The sequence below is a fragment of the Urocitellus parryii genome, chromosome 1 (assembly GCF_045843805.1).
Source record: "Urocitellus parryii isolate mUroPar1 chromosome 1, mUroPar1.hap1, whole genome shotgun sequence".
Classification (NCBI taxonomy): domain Eukaryota; kingdom Metazoa; phylum Chordata; class Mammalia; order Rodentia; family Sciuridae; genus Urocitellus; species Urocitellus parryii.
The window spans coordinates 192,691,730-192,716,782 of NC_135531.1; positions in this window are offsets into that span (position 1 = coordinate 192,691,730).

Consider the following 25,053-nt stretch of genomic DNA (forward strand, 5'->3'; position numbering starts at 1 on the left):
TGGATTCCTATTTGAGAGGTAGCTTTTGGGTCATCTGAACTTCTTACTGGGTAAGAATCCCTTATGGAACCTTCCAGAAGGAGGAACATGAGCTGGGCCTTAGCCCCTGCACAACAAGGAGCTTAATGCTAGATAAAATTCAGATTCCTGGACCCCATCATTGCGTTTCTGATTTGGCATGGCTGGGGTAGGGTCATGAACATTTGTATTTTAAGAACACACTCTGGATGATTCTGATGTCAGCCAGAGGTGAAGATGACTGTTATGAAAGACAAAAATAATTCATTAGGATGGTTTTTGTTTGTGAAGTGCTCACTGGTGCATGAACAGATCATGGTGAGGCTCCTGCCGGCATTGTATTTACACCCCTTTTCTCATTTCTCACACGGACTTTGGTAGGTAGGTCCCTATTTCGAATGAATTAGGGCCCAGGGAAGTGAAACCAATGCGGTGGCTGGGGAGTGACAGTTGGAACCCCAATGTACAAATGAAACCAGGGAACAGTGGGTGTGTCCCCTCTTGAGGAAGAACAGACAGTTATGACCTCAAACCCACAATTGAGATTTCAAGCACAAAATTGGCGCCAACGAGTGACAGGAGACTGATGCTGCAGGAGCCAGAACAGGGTGGTGCTGAAAAAGTGCTTCTGACACACCCAATTCCTCTGTCCATTATAAGAGGCCTGGGCTCACTAGCTCAGGGGCTTTGGACAGGTTACCTACTCCATGTAATAGGGCATCTGCTAAGAGATAATAGTGGTACCTGCTATTTGCCACCAGGGTAGTCATCATCATCAACATTAGTGGCACAGTTGTCCTGCACCCTTTCTGAGCTGGGGATGTCACTCTCTGAAGATGACAGAAGCCCCATGTTGAGGATGTGGGGGAAGGAGGAGGACAAGGGCATCAGATGCTCATCTTGTTTTTTTAGGTAAGGACCAGGGAAGTCAGTGACTTGATGCTCCCTACTGTACTCTGCAGCATGTGTGTGCCTTATGGGGGTCCCCCAGAGACAGCCACCCACTATTTACAGCTGCTCCAGTATGAGGGTGGGAAAGGGCTGCTTACAATTTGACAACCAAGCCCCTCCCCCTTAAATGTCCTTCCGGATTCCTAAGGAATGCCCATCTGATTAGGAGAGACTGTTCTTTTAGTTATAGGGATCTCAATGGTCACTGGCATTGGGGCTGTTTGAGGCTCCCCTTAGAAATTCAAATCCAGATAGGTGGCAAGAAAAGGATGGTTCTAAAACAGACACATAGACCGATGGTACAGAATAGAAGACACAGAGACAAACCCACATAAATTCAGTTATCTCATACTAGGCAAAGGTGCCAAAAACATACATTGGAGAAAAGATAGCCTCTTCAGCAAATGGTGCTGAAAACCGGAAATCCGTATGTAGCAAAATGAAATTAAACCCCTAACTCTCACCCTGCACAAAGTGGATCAAGGACTTAGGCACTAGAACAGAGACCCTGCACGTATTAGAAGAAAAAGTAGGCCCAAATCTATATCATGTTGGCTTAGGAACTGATTTCCTTAACAAGACTCCTAAAGCCCAAGAAGTAAAATCAAGAATCAGTAAAGAGAATGGAATCAAACTAAAAAGCTTCTTCACAGCAAAGGAAACAAGAATGTGAAGAGAGCCTACAGAATGGGAGAAAATCTTTGCCATCTATACCTCAGATACAGCATTAATCTCTAGGATTCATAAAGAACTCAAAAAACTTAACACCAAACCAAACCAAACCAAATAAAAACAAAAAACCCAAATTATTCAATCAATAAATGGGGAAAAGAACTGAACAGGAACTTCACAGGAAAAAAATACAAATGGTCAACGAATATATGAGAAAATGTTCAACTTCTCTAGCAATTAGAGAAATGCAAATTAAAACTACACTGAGATTTCACCTCACTCCAGTCAGAATGGCAACTATCAAGAGTATAAGTAACAATAAATGATGGTGAGGATGTGGGGAAAAGGGTACACTCATACATTGCTGGTGGGACTGCAAATTGGTGCAAACATGATGGAAAGCAGTATGAAGATTCCTCAGAAAACTTGGAATGGAACCACTCCATTTGACCCAGTCTGACTCCCAGTTTATACCTAAGGGACTTAAAATCAGCATACCACAGTGACACAGCCACATCAATGTTTATAGCAGCTCAATTCACAATAGCTAAACTATGGAGCCAAACTAGGTGCCCTTCAATAGATGAACAGATAAAGAAAATGTGGTATATATACACAATGGAATGTTACTCAGCCATAAAAAAGAATGAAATTATAGCATTTGCTGGGAAAAGAAATGGAACGGGAGAATATCACGCTAAGTGAAATAGTCCAGTCCCCCCAAACCAAAGGCTGAATGTTTTGTCTGATATGCAAATGCTAATTCACAATAAAGGGGTGGGTAGGGAAGAATATAAATACTTGGAATTAAACAAAGGAGAATGAATGGAGGGGAGGGGGGCTGGGAATAGGAAAGATAGTAGAATGAATAGGACATTACTATCCTATGCACTTATATGATTACACTGCCAATGTAACTCTACATTGTGTACAACCAGAAGAATGAGAAATTATACTCCATATATGTATAATATGTCAAAATATGTTCTACTATCATGTATAACTAATAAGAACAAATAAATTTTTTAAAAAGGATGGTCCCAAAGAAGGGATGGCTTCCATAGTGAGGCCAGTCCAACAGACTAGCTGAGTGGGCCCTTGCTGCGCTCTGCAATGGAAGCTCAGCCCATAGACCTGGTCTATAACCTTGTAACCTCGAGGTAATCTTTCCTGGAGAGCAGCAGAACTATAGGGGTCTTATATAGATATGAGTCACAGTTTTCTTCCTCGTCTACCCAAGGTTGGAGTGGAATGTGTCAGCAACAGTTTAAGGCTGCCATGCTCATCTGTCTTCCATTCTCTCATTTTCTGAGCATCCTCTTTAGTTAGCTTCTTGCTAAGGATGATTTGGAGGAATCGACACTAAATGTCTGCTGTGTTTCATGCAGTGTATGGCTGCCTAGAAGGGGGCCTTTTCTATCCAGGGTATAGGGGGTAGGGCATGTTTTGTAAGCCAGTCCCAATTGTTCTTCATGACTCCTTGTTCCTTCTTTGCACCCACTGTCAGACCAATCATTCTGCTCCTTGTTATAATTATCTTGTGGGTGAGCCATAAGGTAGCCTTCTCTGCTGTTGACAATTATAATTCTTTGTGGAACTCTTTTTTTTTTTTTTTTTGTTTTGTTTTGTTAAATGCAGACCAGGTGCCCCTGAGTGGAAGATGGAGATGAAGCTCATTTGCCTGGGACAGACACCAGATAAGAGTCAGAGCGAACAGCTCCCCAAAGAGAAGTCTCCTCTCGCCAAAGAGAAGTGGTTTCTTGGTCATGTTCCCGCCACATTAAAGGATCACCCTGCCACTCGGCTGAAATGAGTCAGTGGTCTTTTCAGAATTCCCTTTACAAGAGTGTTTCAGAGAAATCTGTGCTGGAGTTTACGAACCTTTTTTTTTTTTTTTTTTCCTAGGCTGCAGCTGACTATTTTGCATTTTCCTGAGGTGAAACTCAGCTAGTCTTTTCAGGTGCTCAGAAAGAGATTCAATGCTTCCAAATTGGGGGTGAGGGCAGCAGCCTCTAGGAACCCTGAAAGCTCTCTTTTCCAGTGTAGGAAACTGTTTCCCCAAATCAGATTCTAAAATCGAACTGAGTGACTTCTAGAATTTGATTTTCCCTTAATCCTTTTCTTTTTGAATCATCTCCCTTCAAATTGCTGCCATCCTGTTAGCATTCCTGACCTCTCGGTCTGGGCCTTCCAGTCTGGGCTCTTTTTCCTTAAAGGGGACCCTTGTCTGTGGGAGTCTCCTCACTGACCAGTCTCCTCACCCACCAGCACAGATTGCAGTGGTTTTCTGTGATGTGTGGGGGTATTATCCACACATTTCTAGACCACTTTCTAGACAGAGACCTTTCCTATCTTAGACACCATCTCCAATCGCAGGTCCTGGTTAGAGTTTCCTGATGGACATTCAGCTTCTTCCTTCTGCAGATGTTTACAGAGCACTATGTTCCAGGCACTAGGCATGGGGAGACAGCAATGTATAAGGCAGAATGGGAACCTGTCATCGTGGAGTACACAGACCATTGCACACTTACACAAAACCTAAATCAAACCCAAAGGGCTTCCCAAAAGAAGTGATCTCAAAATTAAGAACAGTGGAGTTAGCCAGGTGAGGGAGTAAGGAGGGAGAGCCTTTGACTTTTCATTGCATTCACACTCTTCAGCATCTTGCATTCTGCTGTGTATTTGATTGTGTTGTTTCTATGCCAAATGTGTCTGTGTTGTTTATTGCCTTTGAGGTAATGGAACTCCCTGAGGACTTTCCCACTTATCTTTGTCAGGGTTTAGCAGAGCACAGAGTACTTTGCCAGGAAGAAAAGTAGCATTTACAAAGGGCCAGCTCTGGGGCCATCACTTTGTGTGAAGTTACTGTGTTACTGAAAGGAACTGGAGGTAGCCAGGCTAGGGCAATGCGCACAGCCTGGAAATGAGGATGGTAGTTATGTTCTTGTCTCTGAGTCTTCTTGTGGGTTAGGGCATACTTCCTGTGATTTGCTCATCTGTGCCTTGATTTAGTCATCTGGGGATTGAAGGGATTCCACTCCAGTGTCTTCCAGTTCTGCTCTCCCCTTTTTCATGTTGCCTCTTAGAGCCATCTGAGTGACATTGAACGGTGGGAAGACAACTACAGAAGGTGGCTCAGGGGTTGAGTCAGGAAACCTAATGTGGAAATGAAACCACAACCCTGACTTATATAAGTGCTGGCCAGATGGAGACCAAGGGAAGAAGGCTCCCAGAGAAATGACCCTCATGTGAGCCCCAGCACCTCTGTCTGACTCTTTGTGCCCACTATCGGGCACGCTTGGTGCAAAGTGCCCGCTTGCGCCCCAGGTTTTGTTCTGAGGGCCCTGGAGCTTCCACCTTGCAGCATTGACACCTGCGGTCTTGTAACCTAGGCTACAGAAATAGCAAGTGGGTACGCAGAGGGCAAGTTGATGAGACAGACAGCACTGGGTACAGCCACTCACAGTGGAGCTCAGTGCTGAAAACACTTGAGTTGAGGACATCGTGTACTAATTCAAGGTTGCCCCCCCTTTTTTTGTCTCTCAAACTTTTCAAAACAGGAAGAAAGTTTTTTCTTCAACTGTAGGCACCAATAATAACCTAGGTCCTTCTAGAGAGATCTATTTGGAAGCCATCCAAGAAAGCTACCTTCACTAAGGGGATGCTAATCACTTTTTTTTGGTCTCTTTCTTCTTGTTTTTTTTTTTTTTTTTTTTAACTCTGGGCTTCTGGTAGCAGTTTGGAAGGTTGGCACAAGGCCACCTAAAAACCACAGAGGGGTGTTAGGTAATCATGTTCTCATTAAAATGCTGTTGTGTGGTTTAATTTTCAACGGTTTCTTTGCAGCTTGGAAACACACTATATTTTTTGAGGCAAGGAGAAATGGCTCTGTTATACAGGCAAAAAGGCGGGAAAAGGAGCTGCTTATAAGTTACTTCCTTATATGTTTCCAGAAAAAAATACCAGCCACTTTCATTCCAGGGAAGGTAACTGAGCCTAAGGGTGGTTGGTACTTCTGAGCTTCCTGGAGATTGATGATATTTAATTGACTCTGGGGACAAATGCTTCAAACATATTTGTGACTCTGGAGAGACTGAAAGTATCAAATGGGGGCTGGGAGTGTAGCTCAGTGGTAGAGCACTAGCCCAGGTAACATGCATGAGGCCCTGGGTTCTGTCCCCAGCATTGTCAAAAAAAAAAAAAAAAAGTGTCAAATAGTATGACCATTCCTCAACTTGAACATTAAAGTAAGCATTTTTATAAGCAGTTAGGAAGTGCCAAGCATTAGACTAGGCCTCAAAGACAGAGAGATGGAACAGAGAGATGAAGGTCTTAGTCCACAAGGAAATCACAATGGGGGGGGGGAGTGTTATGTGGGGGATGGCAGATGCATAACAGCAACATGAACTATAGGATCATCTAGCCATATATATATATTTTCATCTTCATCCTCATGGAATTTCCACATAGGCCTTTTGAATTTTATTAGTAAAGACAGAAAACTAAATCCCAGGGTTACCATTTTATTTGGGGAAAAAAGGTGGGTGGGGAATAGTAGAGCATCCAAGAGTTCTCATTTCCACAAAAGGGAGGACTTTTGGGCTTTAAGGTAACCAGATTTTGATTTCCAGGGTAAGATTGGTTGTGTTCTGTCAATGGTGAGTGTCCTCGACCCCTCCCTGGGCACCCCCACCTTGATGATGGTGGGGAGTTCCAACAATCTTCTAGGAGCTGCCTTATTTCCCCTAGCTCCTGTTTTCTTTGTCTCCAGCCTTCCTGACTGACCTATTCCCACCTGGCTCAGCTCTCACTCTGTTACTTTGACCTTGGTCTTTAACTTGGCCACTCCTGCTCTGCTGTTTGTACATTCCCAAATCTTGGCTTTCTTCCTAGTTCTTCTACTCTGACTTTCAGCAACTCTGATGCCTTACAGAAGCTGGGCTGCCCTAGTCCTATTTTGTCAGGGTTATGGACAGAAGAGCACCCAAGGATGCAGTCCCCGGTGCAATGAAGATGGCCCTGGGTACACAGAATGGATCAAATTCAGCCCCAGGTAAATTGGACAGACCAATCTGGCCCCAGGACCAATTTGAACATTTCAAGTCAGATGAGCATTTCAAATCAGACTAATTCTGGTAACAAGTGAAAATTCTACCTGTTCCAGTAATGAATAGAAAAGGCACCCATATTTTGTTTTTTTTCCCCCCTCTAACTTTCCTCCTACCTATCTTCATTCTTTGGGCTATTACTCCTTTTCTCTCTTTTGTTGACAGTGTTATTGTATGCATATTATAGAGAAATTTTCAATATTTACTTTTGGCCATTGTTTTGAAGGACTTTGGGATTTTCAGGTTTTCACAAAGCATATACAATTGTTTAACATTGTTAGATATGTGTAGAGGCTTTTGATTTTATTTAAAATTCTTGAAATGGTAAATATTTTTGAGGCCAATCAAATTAGCTGACACTTTAGTGGAGGTATTTTATATACCCCCAAAGGTGTAGAGTAAACTGATTTGATTTACTGTCAGGTTCTTAAAATGTTGACATTAAAGCAGGTAAAAATCAGTGTGGTTTTCTTCATGGGGGGTTTCACTTTGACTTTCAGCATCGAATCTGAGGGTTTGGTGAACCCAGAAATGCAAAGTGAAACTTGGGAGTGCCAAACAGACTTCTATGAATGAAGCTGAGTTCCAGTTAAGCTTCTTATCAACTCACACATTTGTTAGCTGTCACCTTCCCCACTTCAGCAAATGTATGGTCCCCTGTCTTTAGGAACTTGATTTAAAATAAGATACATTGCTGACCACCAAATAGAATGGCCTTTTTAACCCTTCTCAAAGTCCATGCTCACCTGGACTAAGTCATAGATATTTAAGTCATAGATATCATCTTTTTTTTTTCTTTTTTAAGGTGCTGTATTTTTAAGACCTTACTGTCCTCCATCTTCTGGAAGATTGGAGGAAGAGGAGGAAAGGTGAACCTGGCAGAATACTTACCTACTTATCTCTGTGTGGGTAAAGGCACATGATAAAGAGACCTTGCCCCTCTCCATTGACTGAAGCAGCTTTGGAAAGCAATGTAAAGGCTGGGGAGTGTGAAAGAAGGGAGGCTCTAGCACGACAAAAATGTGTTCTTCAGTCTTGACATATTTGATAAGCTGGGTTTAAGTAAATCAATAAAGTACAGTAGTTCCACTTTGTAGTTTTGCTTCCCAAGTTTTCAGTTATCCTCAGCCTACCACAATCCAAAAATATTCAGTGGAAAATTCTAGAAATAAATGATTTGAAAGTTTTAAATTGTGTGCCATTCTGAGTAGTGTGATGAAATCTCACACCATGCCATTCTGCCTGCCCAGAGCATGAATTGTTCTCTGTCTGGTGTATCCATGTATCCAGGCTGTATACATTATCTACCTGTTAGCCACTTAGTAGTCATCTCAGTTATCAGATTGACTGTATTGTATTGCAGTGCTTGAAATTTAAGTAACGTGTACTTTATTAATAGTGGTTTCCAAACAAAAGAGTAGCGATGCTGGTAATTCTGATATATCAAAGAGGAGCTATAAAGTGCTACCTTTACAAGGGGATAGTTCTCCACTTAGGGGAATAAAAAGTCTTATGCTGAGGTTGCTAAAATTTGAAGTAAGAATGAATCTTCTGTCTGTGAAACTATGAAGGAAAAAGAAATCTGTGCTAGTTTGGCTGTTGGACCTCAAAATGGCAAAGTTATAGCCACAGGGCATAATAAGTGCTTCAGGTGGAAGAGGCTTTAAATTCGTGGTGAAAGACATGAATAGAAAATATGCTCTGATTGACAGCAATGTGTTGTTTGTCAGAAAGCATTGAGCCTATATGAAGTGTTCAGCAAGGGATCCTCTGAAATGAGTGCATTAAAAAATGCAAAAAGCAATGGTTACACAGATTCAGAAATAGGGGTGGATTGAAAAATAAAAAAAATGACTGGAGAAACTGTATCTGCCATTGAAGAAGCTGTTGCCATATTTCCAACAGAGCTGAAGAAGTTGATTAAAGAGAGAGGACACTGTTCAGAACAAGTCTTCAATTGTCTTAAAAGTGGGCTCTTCTGGAAGAAGATGCCTAATAGAATCTACTTTCATAAAAGTATAAAGGAAACATTGGGGCACAAAACATGAAAGGACAGATTAACTCTGGTACCATGTGGCAACATGGCAGGGCACATGATAAAGCCAGGCATAGTGTACAGAACAAAGACCACATATATTCTCAAAAATAAAAACAAAAATTTAATTTTGAGAGCACATTTACAAAAAAATGTATTGTTATAATTATTCAATTTTATTAGTTGTTAATTTCTTACTGTGCCTAATTTATAAAGTAAATGTTATCCTATGTATGTACATATAGGAGAAAACATGGACATATAGGTCTTGATACTATCTAGGGTTTCAGGCATTTGCAATCTCCATGAATAAAGGAGTACTAAGACAGTGTTATAGAAATCCACCCAATGTTTTGCTACTTAGTGCACATTTAACACATTGAATGCTTCCTCACTCAGGCTCCAGAATTTTTGCATACAAGTGGAAAATGTATAGAGGAATCTTTCATTTTCATAATACTTTGAACAGATTCAGTGTTCAAGGTGTAATTTTTGTTGTTTGCCTGTGCAATGAATGTGCCCCTTAGATCCTTGAATTCTTTGAGTCTGGGTACTTGATTCTGAAAGCAGCTCTTTACCAACCCTTCTTCCCCAATTGCTTGCTTACAGTTGTTAAAGTTTAGCTATGGAGGGATCAAAATCAGAGATTCAATGGCAAGGTGTTATTGTCTTGGCTCCAAGAGAGAGTTTATACGTACTGGGAATGTTAGACATGATTGACAGAGATGTGTGTGTGTGTGAGACTCAAGCTCCTTGTTCTGTTTTGCCATCACAAAGAATCCTATCCCTTTGAAATCTAAGAAGGCCCCCTTCTCTTAGCTTGTGGAGGGAATTAGGCAGCAAATGACCATGAACATTTTTTTTTAATCGGTTAAAGCTTTAATTGATACAGCATTCATGAAGCATTCAGGAATTTCAGAAAGCTTTTACTTACTTTCCAAATGCAGCCACCTGTAGAGTGACATTCATCCGCATAGGTGCATGATTTTCTTTAAACTCTCTGATCTTAACTTGGTTACTATTTAAACTTATTTAAATAGACTATAAATTCATTTTAAATATAATTAGATGAAATTAGGCGAAAACTGACCAAATGATCAAAGGCTTTCTTTTTCTTTCTCTTTTCCTGGCGACAGTTCAGAACAGAATCTTGCACAGAGGTTAGTGATTCCGCGGAACAAAGACTTTGTATTTGACTTGCAGAAATGGTTGAGCAAATATTCAGGCTGAAAGCTCTCTTAATGGCCTGGGGTGGGGGAGTCTACAATCAGGAAGGCCCAGGTGGATCTGAGCTGGGATGAGTGCTTTCTTGGCAGGGAGCCCATTCTCATGATGAAAGCTGGGAAAATTTGCTTGGGGAGAGTAATCCAATGATACCAAAGGATTAGGCAGGCTTACATTTAGCAAACTGTAAACCATGACTCTGTATGGTGGACCTCTTCCCCAGTCAGGCAGCTGCTTTGCTGAGAGAATAGAGCAACTACAATTAAATAAGAGGAGAAACTAAAGAGAGAGGGTGAGAGGAAGGAAGTGCCGGGTGTTTCAAAATGATATTACACCCAGACAAACCAATTTGCCAGCCGTCAGTGCTAACAGAAGTCTTGCCCATATCACCCCATAGACAAGTGGACACTTCTATCACCTTGAAAGGGCAGACTCCAAGTTCACCTTCTACCCCTTTCTCCTATTGGTCCTGTCACTTAATTATTTTACCTCTGATTACTTAGCTATTAGTGACACTAATTAAAATCTGCCTTGCCCTTAGATGTATGAAGCTGTTTATAAAATGCTTCGAAGGCAAATTGTTCCAAGAACTATTAATTCTGGTAAGAGCCATGTCAGCTTCCGTTACATGCTCATAAATGCAAACCCAACCTGGTTGGTCAATAATCTCCAGGGATGGTCAAAATTGCTCAGCTGGCTTTATAGAAAATGTGTATGGGGGGACATGAAAAGATTGTTGGAAAGGCCCAACCAAAGATAGGTAATAAATGGAACTCTACTGGGCAGGAGGAGGGCAGGAAAAAGAAGCTATTATTGAGCAGCAGGTATGCACTGTATTATACAAAGGAGTGATTTAGGTTGGGTTAGTGAGGTATTTGGGAGGAGGCTATTAAATATGAAAGCTGCATGAGGCTTAATAGGATTGACTAAACAAGGCCCCAGCCATGCCTGCTTCAGGTCCCCTTTCTTGCTTTTTCTGGCTATCCTAATGCTATTATCTGGGAGGACTGAGCAAATGAAGATGAAATTTGGCTCTTCCAGTTACCAGTTTGTTGGGTTTATGGGCCTTCACCTTAGGACTCTTTCTTCAGAATGTCATTTTACATAATACATATTGAATATGCAGACCATATTTAATCTGCCAAATAAATTAAAAAACTAACTCACTCACTAGTAAACCTGGTTTTCTCAGATGATGCATGAATAGGTACATTTCCGATGGGTATGGTTGGCTGGATAAGTAAAGGTTTTATTCATTCACTTGTGCAATAAACATTGAGAAAGGAAGTGCCATGTGCTTGATATTGTTCTACGTGATGGGGATACAAGGCGAGGAGACAAGGTCTCTGTTCTCAGTGACCTTACATTTTAGTGGAGGGGCAGCTTGCAATAAACAGTAAATATTTTCTATAAATAAAACAATAAATATTTTTTTTCATTTGAAAAAGCATATCCTATATCGCAACCCCAGCATATGATAGAAGTAAAAAAATATTCACAGCAGTTGATGTATTGAGAAGTGTGTGTGCGCGCGTGTGTGTGCGCGCACGCACGCACATATGGGGGTGTGTATGGTGTCAGAGCCATCTCTACCAATTTAGGCAAATTATAACAAATTGATTACAAAATGGTGCTTGTCACAAGACAGAAATAAAGCACAATGTTAAAAATCAAGTGATAATTATCTCATTGCCATGAGATGGATGCTGCCGCTGGCAATCTCATTAAAGCATCTATAATCTGTTTGAATCATCCACTTGAGTCATTGATCATGGCATGACCGAGGTCAATTTCTTTATTTTTGCTTTGTTTCTTTTCATCTTTTCTTATTGTTTTGATTTCCTCTGTTTATTAAATTACAAAATAATATCTCACAATTATAAAGCTGTAGGGAAAGGCCCATGCTTTTTTGTTCCGGATAGCTCAGTCACACACAGATCCAGAAACCATGGCAAGGGCTCTCTCTGGAGACTGTCAGACACTCCGTGGATGAGCTTATCACACTCAGACGAGGGACAGTTGGATGCTGCACATCAGGAGATAACTGCAAATGGATTTCTAGTCTATTTTTGAGTTCCATTTGGCTCTGAAAGTATTTATTTATATTTTATTGCAGCATTTAGGCATGTTTTTAGATATATAAAATAATACATAATAGGTTTGTTTCTAACAAGAAAGGTAAGTCATTACATTCTGGTAATAAATAAAAAATATTTTTTGGCATTTTTAAGCTGTTTATAACATGGCTCAGTCTTAAAAGAAATCCCTTTATCTTATTTTTCATGTGGCCATGCAGGTTCAGGATGTTCGAGCTGCATATATTGATGAGATAATGCTCTTATAGGAAGCCACTTGAAATCATAGAAATGACCATGAAGAAATTACTTTTTATCTCATCTCTCATTTCAAAACCTCCTTCCTCATAAAAGTCAAAATATGTCACTATCTATCAGTGATTGCAATGTCATCCTGTTCCCAGTTTTCACCATTTCCTTTGTGGTGGTGGGTGCTGTGGTATTCACTACTCATCCCCCTCTGGACATGAAGGAAGGATTCACCCCCTTCTCCATGTTCCTGGAATTGCTCCTGAAAACTGAGCACAGCTTTCCTCCCTTTGTGGGGCTGCCTTGGCTGAGGAAAACTACCTCACCCAAGCTCACTCCTCCTCCCAGGGCTGATTGATCCATGTGAGGTAGAGAGGCCCGGTCCCTTCATCCAAATTCAGGACATCTCTGAAGGGACATCCCAGCTTCAGAACTCCCCACATGGTTGGCTTAAGCCTAGACCACAGCTCGAATTCTCTCTCTGAGCAATCCTGCTTCCTTTTTTCCTTTCCACAGGTGTTGATTTAATAAAAAGTCCTGAAAAACATCCTGCACATTAATATGTATCTCAAGTCTGCATCCTGGGGAACCCAACCTGTGATAGCCGTCATCATAAAAGAGGAGAAAATCACTGGAATGGGATTTTTGGATCTAGATTTTGAGCTGTTTGGTGGTAATGAGGATCCCATCACTGGTGGTAGGTGGAATATAGATAGTTGCTGGCTCAATGTGGCAGCACAATTATTAAGACTTTTACCAATCATGAATGGGGATGGTACACCTATGGGAGATAGATCCTACAGTGTATTAAACTTTTGGGAAACACAGTAGAAATGGTAACTTTAAAGACAACAGATTTTGGTCACTATAACTAAACTCCATTCTCATAAAAGATACAGAAAGTTAATCATGATGACTTGGCAAATAAAACCTAAGTGTGAAATTCAGAGGGCAGCATATGAAGAGGTTTTCATCTCCTTCTGTGGAAGAGAAAGCTGCAAGGATCAGGCTGAAGATGTAATTCTAAAAGTAGATGAGCACCAAAGAAGACCAAACTAACAAAGCCTGGTCGGATAAAGTTAAGATCTTGGTTAGAAAAGAGTGGGATGCTGAGAATTGGGAAGGGAACTTCTGGGTTGATGCATCCAAGAATCTTCTGTCCTGAAATCCCTGGGACCCTCTGAACCTGTAGAAGTAGCCCACATCTCCCTGGAAGGCTTGACATTCCCTTCTTGCCTGAAGATGATGCAGAGCCTTCTCCATGTTAGATACCACGTGCCTCTTTCCCACAGAATCTACTCTCCCCTCCTTTTTTGTCCACGAGGTCAATGACTAGGGCTAAGACACAACATAAGCTGAGGACATGCTGGGCCTGCCTGGGGAGGGAAGGAGTCATGCTCTGAAGGAACTGTAGGACAAGTCAACTTGTAGGACCCAGGGAAGGACTGGATTGTGAGAATGCAGAAACAAGGAGAACAGATTATTCATTCAATTAAAGAGAGTTTATTGATATGTGAGCCCTCTCCTGGGACACAGGATTTTAACGTTCTTTGAGGACCCCCAGAAAATGGTACAAACATGCTGCTAGGATGGCCCTCTAGAAAAATGGAAAAAATGGTCATTCACACCAATTGGAGCAAAAATGACCGAATTTCTGTAGCAGATGGTGATAGAAGGAGTAGTGCAAAAAGCTCAGCAAAGTGGGCACATGAGAGTGCATGTGCTATGTCAGGGAGAAAAACTCACAGGATGACTGTTTTGCAGAAAGGTCAGGAGGCTGGGCACAGTGGTGCATGACTCAGGAGGTTGAGTCAGTAGAATCATGAGTCCAAAGCCAAACTTCGGGAATTTAGTGAGGCCTTAAGCAACTTAGTGGGACCCTGTCTCTAAATAAAATATTAAAAAGGGGATGGGGATGTGGCTCAGTTGTTAAGTGCCCTTAGTTTCAATCCCTGATAAAAAAAAAATTCAGGAGGGCACACCAATAACCACCACAACAAGAAATATGATTCTGAAGAAGCAGTGGTGCCTCTCTTCCCCTACTAGTGACAGTTGGAGATGCTGTTACAGAACTCTGTTCAGAGAAAACAATGAGGATCATAGGAACCCCAAGCAGTAGCCCCAACTGCAACTTCTTCATTGAGCAGATTATCATGTCCTTCGTTATATGATGCAAAGTCATTGATCTGGCTAATGCTTTCTTTTCCAACCTTATTGGAAAGGATAAAAAATGACTTGCACTAACTTGAAAAGGACAAGAGTATTCCCTTATAGTTTTCCCTCAGGGCTACATTAACTCTTCTCTCTGTCTTAAGATAGTCTGAGCTATCTAGACATCCAAAGAGTACCACCTTACTTCACTATATCTGTGACAAGATTGGATCAGATTGGATAAAGAAAAAAAAAAAAAGAAACAGATCTGTGGATACTTTAGTGAGACACATTCCAGAGGGTGGGAGATAAACTCTACAAAGAACCTACCACACCAGTAACATATTTTGGGGGTCCTGTTCTGAGGCCTGCCAAGATATTCCCTTAAAATTAAAGGACAAATTATTACATCACATATCTCCTTCTTCCCTCCCTCCCTTCCTTCCTTCCTTCCTTCCTTCCTTCCTTCCTTCCTTCCTTCCTTCCTTCCTTCCTTCCTTCCTTCCTTTCATCATGTATCTTGACCACAAAGTAGGAAGCACAATATACAACTCTTGGTAAGGTACCTTGGTTCTTCTATACTCTGTACTTGGGAATGTTGCTCTAGATCATGTATTGGGTAATGTGGAAGGATGTCAATTTTCACTGATGTTCAGAGCAGGAAAGGGCCCTGGAGCAGAGATAGGTTTGAGTTACATGACCAGATAGATACCATTTTATTGGAAGTATCAATGGTAGAAAAAGATGCTTTGTGAGTTTATGATAAACCCAATAGAAGAATTATAGTATAGACTCTTAGATTTCTGGAGCATGATAATACCATCAACAGTTAGAATTATATAAGTTTCAAAATTATCTTGTGGGCTGTAGTAGAGGCTTCATGCTTAATCACGGCACACTAAATGACCATGGAGGCAGAACTGCCAACAATGGGCTAAATTCTGCCAGAATCTGAAGGTTGGGAAGGCCCAATAACAGTCCCTAAGGAGATGAGCATGAGTTAAAACAGGCACACAACTAAGCTACAGAGACAGAGTCTAGCGCCCCATGTCATCTATCATGACTGTGGTAGCACCCTTTCCTCAGCTTATTTCTGTGACTGCAAAAGAATCCTTTAAGACCAGTTGATGAAGAAGGACAAACTCTGAGATTTGACCACATATGGCTTGCCTTGGTATGCATGTTTAAGATAAGAATCATGGTAGTTGTTATGGTTTGGATATGTTTACTGAAAAGCTCATGTGTTGGAAACATCCAATGTTTAGAGGTGAAAAGATTAGATCACGAGAGCTGTAACATCATCAGTAGATTTACAATTTGATGGATCAATAATTTGAATGATCTACTGGGTAGTAATGATAGACATGTGGGGTATGGCTGGAGGAAGGAAGTCACTGGGGGCATGCCCTTGGGAATATTCTTTTTCTTGGCTTCAATTCTATCTGATTTTTGGCTTCCATGAGCTAAAAGCTTTCTTCTACTTTACCCTTCTGCCATGATGTTCTGCCTTACTCAGTCCCAAAGCCATGGAGTCACCCAACCATGGACTGAACCTCTGAAACTGTGAGCCCAAAATGAACTTTTAATCCACTAAGTTATTCTTGTAAGGTATTTTGGTCATTGGGACGAAAGTCTGACTAATACAGAAATTGTACTGTAGATAGACTTTCTCAGGGTGGCCTCAATAGAAGCAGAGCAGGAAAAGTGCTCTCAAGGAGTAGAGCTTTAAGTGGTACAACTTTGGGAGGAAGGAAGAGCAGCTCAGAGACTAGAATATATATGCCCTCAGGATCAGTGGTGAATGGTTTGGTTGACTGTTTATGATCCTGGGAGGAGAAAGATTAGAATATCAGAAACTAGAAGATCCGGGGTAGATGCCTGTGAATGGGTATGTGGGAGAAGGAAAGAAGGGAGAAGATCTTTTTTTTTTTTTAATGTTAAAGCCCATCAAACAGCATCTACCATAGAAGGCACTAAGCAAACAGGTAGACAAAGGGACTTGACCGATTTCTATCAGGGAACCTCTGTCATCAGCTGCCCAGATAGGCATGAATAAAGCAGCCTGGATGGCAGGGATGGAGAGTGTGCATGGGAAAGCCTGGAAAGTTGTTCTTCTCGTTCCCAGAACTCTAGAATTTATGTTTGAGCAAATCTGGCTCCTGAAGTGGAACATGAACACTTACTTCTTCCAGGGACAAAGAGTCCTATTGAACTATGACTGCTACCTGCATGCTTCAGTACTTTTGCTAAGGGAATCAGCAGGAAGAAGAGTAGTCACATCTTGGCAGGGATAATTATCCTGATTATTAGGATGAAGTAAGCCTTGCCGTCACACAATGAGAGTACCTAGGTGATCCACAGGATACCTCTTTGAATCCTCTTGCCCAATTCTGGTGGCAAATGGACAAATACAGCTATTCTGGCCCCAAAAGAACATGATGACAAGGTACTTAGACTCCTCAAATATGAGGAAATGGGTCTTGCCAACAGGTAAGCCAGTGAGACCAACTGATGTGGTAGCTGAAGGTGAGGGGAATCTAAGATGAGTTATAGAGATAAAATAATGACTATCAGTTGCATCCTGGAGACCACCTACAGTGGATAGGGACTACAGTTTATCTCACTAACTTTCTTCTCAAGCGTTCTCTAGGAATCCTGCAAAAGCTTCTCCCAGAGTTTAAACAAAGAGGTGGATCTGAGCAGTGCAAGAGATGAAATGCGTTGGATGTACTTCCCAGATACTCCTTTAGAGCTGAAGGACTAAATTCCTCTTGTTGGGAAAGCTCTTGGGAAGGTGGCTCTCAATCATCAGCCCATTCATGGAATTGTCTTGACTGAGGAAACTTCTTGCTAAAGGTACAATATTTCCAATGACTGACCAGTGACGGGGTTTAAGGATCTGGTCCCCTCATCTCCATTCAAGTCAACTCTGAATCCCCTAGATTCATAGCACCCTAGGGGGTTGGCTGAGGACTTTGTTAGGATGTATGATAGCTCACTATCTCCCAATCTTGCTTCCTTTCTCTTCCTTCAACAGGTATTGATCCTAAACCCTTGCCCTAGGAAAAATCCTGTATGCTAATCTGCATCTCAGAGATAACTTCCATGGGAATACCATCAAAATGGAATCAAGATTGAAAGGTGTGGTGCTGACAGCCACCTGATCTCTGAGGGAAGCTGTGGATACACTGCTGTTCAGACACGTCCTCCTCAATTCACTGGGAATGCCCTCCTTAGTGCACACTCTGCAAACTGATGCCAAAGTACTTTTTTACTTTATAGCATGACTCACAAAATACGTGTTGATCAAATGACAATCATTTTCACTTGGAGTGTGGGTTTTCAGTGATAAACAATTAGTAAACTATATCTAAGTGCAAAAGAGAAGGTAGACGTGTGGCACATGTCTGTAATCTCAGCTACTCAAGAGGCTGAGGAAGGAGGATCACAAGTTTGAGTCAATTTAGGAGACCCTGTCTCAAATAAAATAAAATAAAATAAAATAAAATAAAATTGGGTGGGGGAATGTAGCTCAGAGCATTGCCTACCATGTGGTTCAATCCCTAGTAAAACACACATGCGTGCGCAGATTCTCATAGCGGTGGTGATTACATAATACTGTAAAGAGAACTAATGCTACTCAATTGCATGCTTAAAAATGGTTTAAATGGAAAAATTATGTTACTTATTTTTTACTACAATTTAAAAAAATCAATGTGATGTAAAAAACAAAACAAAACAATATATCATAACAAAATCATTGACTTATACACTTTATGTGGATGAATTGTGTGCTAAGTTATATTTCAATAAGGTCATATATTTATTTATTGTTTTGGTACTAGAGATTGAACCCAGGGGCACTTAACCACTGAGTCACATCCCCATTCCTTTTTATTTTGAGACAGGTTTTTACTAAGTTATTGAGGGCCTTGCCAAGTTGCTGAGGCTGGCTTTGAACTTGTGATCCTCCTACCTCAGACTCCCAGGGTGCTGGGATTACAGGTATGTGCCACCATGCAAGGCTAATAAAGCAATTAAAAAAAAAAGAGAGAGAGAGACTCTTGAAGTGGAAAAATCAACACTTCTCTTTCATATATGTGCCTCACCAGAGCTGAATTTTTCCATATATAAAGTAAAATATCTATACAGGAACAATACTACCTTTCTCCCACGTTGTGTACCACAGATACTATGTAACACCTACAAATGTCCTTTGATAAAGAAATTGTGCTCTTACTTCCACTTTCTCTTCAAATACATTATTTGTCATTACCTTCGTAGCTGGTTTCACAAACTTCTTGGTAACAGTGTGGCTTACACTTATTTTATGATGCTTCTGTAGTGTTGGTTTCTCTATTACCTTTAGCAACAAAATTCATCAATTTTGTGTTAGAAAACAGTTGTGATGTTTGCACTTGTTCTGGAAAAACTTTATTGTCCTATCAGCAAAGTCATTGTGCTTTGTTGGAAAATGGCACTGAAGCTTTCATGACTTCCTAGTGTTATTGGAAAACATTTTTATAACAGATGCCACCCTGGAGGTCTAGGGGCAAACACATTACCAGGCCAATACAAAACAGTTTTTAGATGCTTCTGGTCATATTTCCTAAGCTCAACTTATAGACTTTAATTTATGTGAGCTTGTTTAAGATCACAGTTATATTCTTACTTCTCCTAGCATATACTACTTCACCTCTCTTCATTTTTCCTTAAATCCGCTTTCTCTTTACAATTACCATGTCATGGTGTACCTGAATTCTGATATTTATATCACTATTTTTATCATCTTTTGAACCACTGATGCATTTTCATAAATTAGGGACAATTATAAAATTGATATATAAAAATACAAATCCAATAAGTAAAACATGACCTATGTAAGCTGAGATAAAATCTACACCCTGTCCCTGGCTTGGATAAAAAACCACTAGGTGGCTGGGTGACCTTGGGGGCCCAAGGATATCATTTTGACCAACACTATTCGATTTTTTCTCTGTTCCTTATTCTTCCATTCTTCTTGTTGGGCCTAGCTGGACTCCTCACCTACTTTCTTCCCATTCTTTCCTTTCTCTGTTCCTGTTCCTTTTTTGAAAAGTATGAAACATTAAAACAGATATAGGCCTTGGGATTCTTTGAAGTTTGAAGATCACCTTATGCAGATGAGGAAACTGAAGTCCAGAGAAATACAATGAATTTATTCAAGTTGGAGGGACCAGATTTGATCTCCTTGCTCCTCTGACTCATGGCACAATATTTTTCTATTTTGCCTTGAAGCCACGAAGACTTCTCCTTCAGCTCTCCCTCCTGGTTCTTTTAATGCTGACAGTGGTTGGACCCAGAGCAATCAAGTTGGTTGAACTAAGAAAGTAGAAGTTTAAGGGATTCAGAACTTTTAAGTCTTCTTTCTCCTATACCCCACCAAATATCCAGGCACTGACAACCTCTGTGCAGTCTCCTAAAATATCTGCCAAATGTCCTTGCTCCTTTCATACCATCATTGTCTTAGTTCAAAAAGCACTTTTTCTCCTATACTTTTTCTTTCTTTTTTTTTCTCCTGTACTATTTCAACAACATCTTTTCTATTCTCTCTGATTTTAAGAGCTATCCCTGCCCCCAAGCCTCAAGACTACATTTCTATCCATCCATCCATCCCACTACTGCCAGAATGGTCTGATAATGTCACTCTCTGTTCTTTGGTTAATCTTAAAGGCCTACACAATGAAATCCAGTATTATCAGGGCATGTGACAGTCAAGTCCATGTTCTGGCTCTTGCTTTTCTGTCTAGTCTTATCCTCATCACTTTGTATATTAGCCAGGCTAAATTTGATACATTCTCAAACATTTTCAAAATCTCAATGGCCTAACACGCAAAAAAGGATTTCTTATTTATGCAAAGTTCACCGCATTTCTGGGTCACTCTCTAGTGGAACTGCAATGACACAGAAAACAGGTTGCCTTACCAATATTTTTCCATGTCACCAGATTTCCTTCTTTGCCATGGAGGAGAAAGCAAGAGCTGGAAGTTGAGTTCCATTCTATCGTGGGAAAATGGTACCCACTTTTCTTGTCCAGAACAGCCAACTGCAAAGGGGTCAGGGATATGAAAGGAATGTTTGGTGAGAGCTACTGGTTCTCCAGTTCCTTGCCACTGGGGATCTGGAAATATTGCCTTTTCATTCCCTGAGTGGAAACTCTTTTTAGACATGGAGGCATTCCTCCCTGCCTAGCATGCCCTTCTTGCTGACCTGACAAATTCCTATAAACCCAAGTCTCTACTTTTAAGAAGCCATCCCTGACTTTCCCAGGCCAACTAACTGGTTCATTCCTCAGTGTCTCCACCACACATTGAAGGTATCTCTGTAAGGGTCCGGCGAAGCATCGGAGGAAGAGACCACAAGAGACTGGCTTCATGCAACAGGCAGGAGGGAGTTTATTGGATCCTAATTCAGCACGCTGAGGCCCAAGGCTCACTCAGGAAGGGAGAGCGGCCCAAAGCCCAGAGCAGAGGTCAAGCAGAGCTTAAGTACACTTTTTGGGGAGGGCGGGGGCTTTGCATACATCAGAACAAATCATCATGAGGCGCGGGAAAATTGAACAACAACTCTGAGACATGATTAGTATATTCATTGGCGGGAACAGGCTGGGCAGGGGTGATTGGTCACTTCTAAGCGGGGTACACATTCAAACTGATTGGTTTTAGGGCCTAAAGGACTACATGACATACTACACAGAGTCCCAGGTTATTAGGCAACCAGGGAGTCAATGAGAATATTTACTGGGAAGTTCCAGTATTGTCCTAACAGCTACAGGGATTACAGGTTCTGGGGGTAGCAGAAGAATTTTAACAATACCTAGTCTTTTACTTTTTAACCCAGGCCTTGCAGTTTAGAAACTTTACAATGCCCGATCTTTTACACTTTAACTCAGGCTTTGCAGTTTAGAATCAGCTTAGAAATTTTACCTTTACATCTCCATCAAAGTACCTTTCTATTTAATTGCTTGGCCATTTCCCTCTGAACTGAAATCTTCTGTGGATAGGGAAAGAGCCTGTTGAGGACCACAGCCTAGTCAGGATGACGCATGGCATTTTGCCAGAAAGGAGTGGTTGAGAGCCATTGAGATGATGATGGTTATGTTAAGCTGTGTATTCAATTGTATATAGACCCTTGCTGTCCGCCTCAGGCACCTGCTACTTTGGAGTTCTCGCTGGGATTCCTGGGGAGTTCGCATTGGTTGGTGAAGGTCCGGTTGGTGTGTGGTGTGCCTAGGAGGGCCACATGGGTGGCATTCACAGGGAGTTCGGAAAATAAAGTTTGTTCCTGCTTGAGTGGCTTGTGATTTGTGCCCAGCCAGACTGTGGCAAGAGCCCTTTTATCTTTAGGTCCTCAGTTTTAACACTGTGGTACATAGAGACACTTTGTACTTCTGGTTAAAAAAAGTAAATGAACAAATAAATGAAAGAAATGACTACAAAATTATCCAGTTTCTTGTTATTCCAACTACCCACTACCCTTGCTTAAGCAACCATCTTCTCTTGTCTGGACAACCCAAAAGCCCCTTTTCATACTCTTCTTCTGCTCTTGCCTCTGTCCACCATGTTCTTATTTGGTAATCCCATCATTTTGAAACATGAATCCTAATGGGACTTCCTATTTCCTTATACCCAAATGTACAGATTCCTTCTCATGACCCATGTAGGCATAATAATCCAGCCACTTCCTGCTACCTAGCCTCAGCTCATTCTTCCTGTGTCTCTCATACCAGGGTGTAGTTTTAGTTTCCTGACACCTGTGTGTTTTGGTCACGTCTATACACTCAATTCCTAGAAGAACATCTCTGGAACAAAGCAAGGACTCCAACAATTGACAAATAAGTGGATACATGTAAGAAGGAAATTTCCTCCAGCTCAATTTCTATTTTGTAATTTTTTGGATCTTCAATTCCTGAATGCATTACAGCAAATTTTTTTCCCCTTCAGGATTGATTTCTGTGTCTAGAATAGACTTTTTCTTGTCTTTGGGTTGTATCTTTCTCAGGCTTCGAATTTAGTGTCTTTTTTTTTTTTTTTAGAATTTAGTTATTTTGTTTTGATTGTAAATGAAAAACTCCCACTTGAAATACCCTAAACAATAAGGGAATCTACTTGTTCATGTGTCTCATGAATGAGAAATAGTAATGGCTTCAAGAAAGGATTGATTTAGGTTTCTGAAGATCCCCATTTCTCTCATTTTCTGTACAGCTGATTTGTAAAAATATCTTTATTTTTATGTGGTGCTGAGGATAGAAACCCAGTACCTCACACATGCAAAGCAAGTACTCTACTACCTAGCCCTAGCCCCAGCCCCAGCCCCCAGCTCTGATTCTTATGGTAACAAAACTACTGCCATCATTCCAGGATCACATCCTCACATCTAATCTCCAGAGGAAGAAGGAGGGATTCCCATGGTATTTCCTTCTGGAGTTCAGGGATTCATTATCTCTCATTGGCCTGAATTGTATCACATGCCCATGTCTAACCCAATCCCTTTGGCAGTAAAATAAATTCAAGGGGGAGGGACCAGATTTGCTCAAGCCAATCAGGACACCCCTCCAGCTGAGGATGAGATTGCACATAACAATAAAGCTTCATATGGGGGAGCCCTTAATTCTCAAAAGATGGAAATTACTTTGGGCTGGAAAAATTTAAAGTAAATACTTGAGATGTAACAAGAACAACAACAACAATAAATCTGTCCAATGCACTTTCATAGAGGAGCCTTCACTGCCCAATTCATCTAAGGAACTGTCCTTTTTAGTCTCCTATTACTGAATTCTACTCACTTCTCTCAAGGCACTTGACACTGTTTGCTAATATTAACTTTATTTGTCTATTGGTTTAGGGTCTGAATTTCCAACTAGACTCTCATTTCATAAGGGCAGATATGATTTCTTCACCTGGTGCTAAAGTATACTAGAAAATTTAATATATATTGTTTCAATGAAAGAAAAAATTACCAAATTTCTTCTTTCCCTATTTGGCTCTGGTTTTTACTAAGGGAGACAGAAGAGAAGAACTTGAAAGAATAAGGATGAATGTGAACACTCTGAGTATTAATTTGCCTTTTCTTTGTCTAGAAGCATAGTTCTCATTCCCTTCCAATAATCCCTCCAATTCCCTTGCCCCAGATCTCTTCTTATTAACTCACCTGCTCCTGGCAAACTGGTAATTTGCCTTTCCTTTTCCCCCACCCCCACCTACTTTGAATTTGAATCTCAATAGGAATCTTGATTTTAAAAAGAAAGTTAAATTATATTTTTCCAGATAACCTAGGGACTAAGCCTTCCCTCTTTGTATTCTCCTAGCTCCTACAAGTATAGGGAGTGTGCTTTCTTGAGTGAAAAATACATCTCCCTTATGGAATACAAGACTGAAGACAGCCAGGTAGCAGAAAGAGAAAGGAGTTTGGAGCAAGCCAATAAAATGAAAGATCTATCAGGAAAGAGTAGAGATTGAAAAACAGTGAAGTGGAAGGTCCTTAAAGTGAAAGGAGAAGGAACGATATAATTCATTCAGGAATTGAAGATCCAAAAACTTACAAAAGAGAAATTGAGCTAGAGGAAATTTCCTTCTTACATTTATCCACTTATTTGTCAATTGCTGGAGTACATGCTTTGTGCCAGCGCTGTTCTTCTAGGAATTGAGTGTATAGAAGTGACCAAAAGATCCAGGTCTCTGCTCTTGTGGAACTCGTATTCTATTGAGGCAAGATAGCCATTAAGCAAATTAAGTAGATGTAGGATAGGGATTGCTGGATACAGATGTCACACTGAAAACACACATCTATTTTTGCCTCTTATGAAACCTGAAACCTCACAGGATGCCAGTAAAAGGGTTTTAAAGGCAAAACTCATGCTTATGGATAAAGAGAAATAGAAGCAAATAGGAATAAGTGTGGGGGCTAGGAGGCAAACTTGAGAAAACTGTACCCAAGGTGGGCAGAGGGGAAAGCTGAGAACAGCCTGGGTTTATGGTAATCACCTTCCAAAGTGGAGGAATTGGTAGGGTCAAGTGAATCTAGAATGGCGTGTGTGTGTGTGTGTGTGTGTTGTGTGTGTGTGTGTGTGTGTGTGCTCGCGCAGGAAACAGAAAAGATAAATAGAGTCAACTGAAAATTTGTTGAAGAGGCAATTTGTCTCTCCAGACCTTCTCTTCTCCACAAAGAAGAGCCAGGCATCCTGAAGAAGACTGGAGCTTTATTTTCTGAAAATGACACTTGGCCAAGCTGAGGATGGAGGACTGGATTCAAAAGGGGGATTAAGTGAGTTTATGCTCACTTAATGCTGCCAAGAAAGATGGCAGCCAAGGCTAGGCCTTCTGGCAGAAGATTGGAGAAGTCTTCTCTGGAAAGTCTGACGGTCTCAACAGAGAAAGACCTAAAGATACTGATATTTGGGGTTTTCCAACCAAACGGTACAAAGCAATTACACCACCTAGTGAAACTCTCCAGTCAACGAGTCCCACCTGTGCATTCAGAGTTAATGATCAGCATTTGGTTCCCCCTTCTTCAGATGAACGGATGTCCAAGG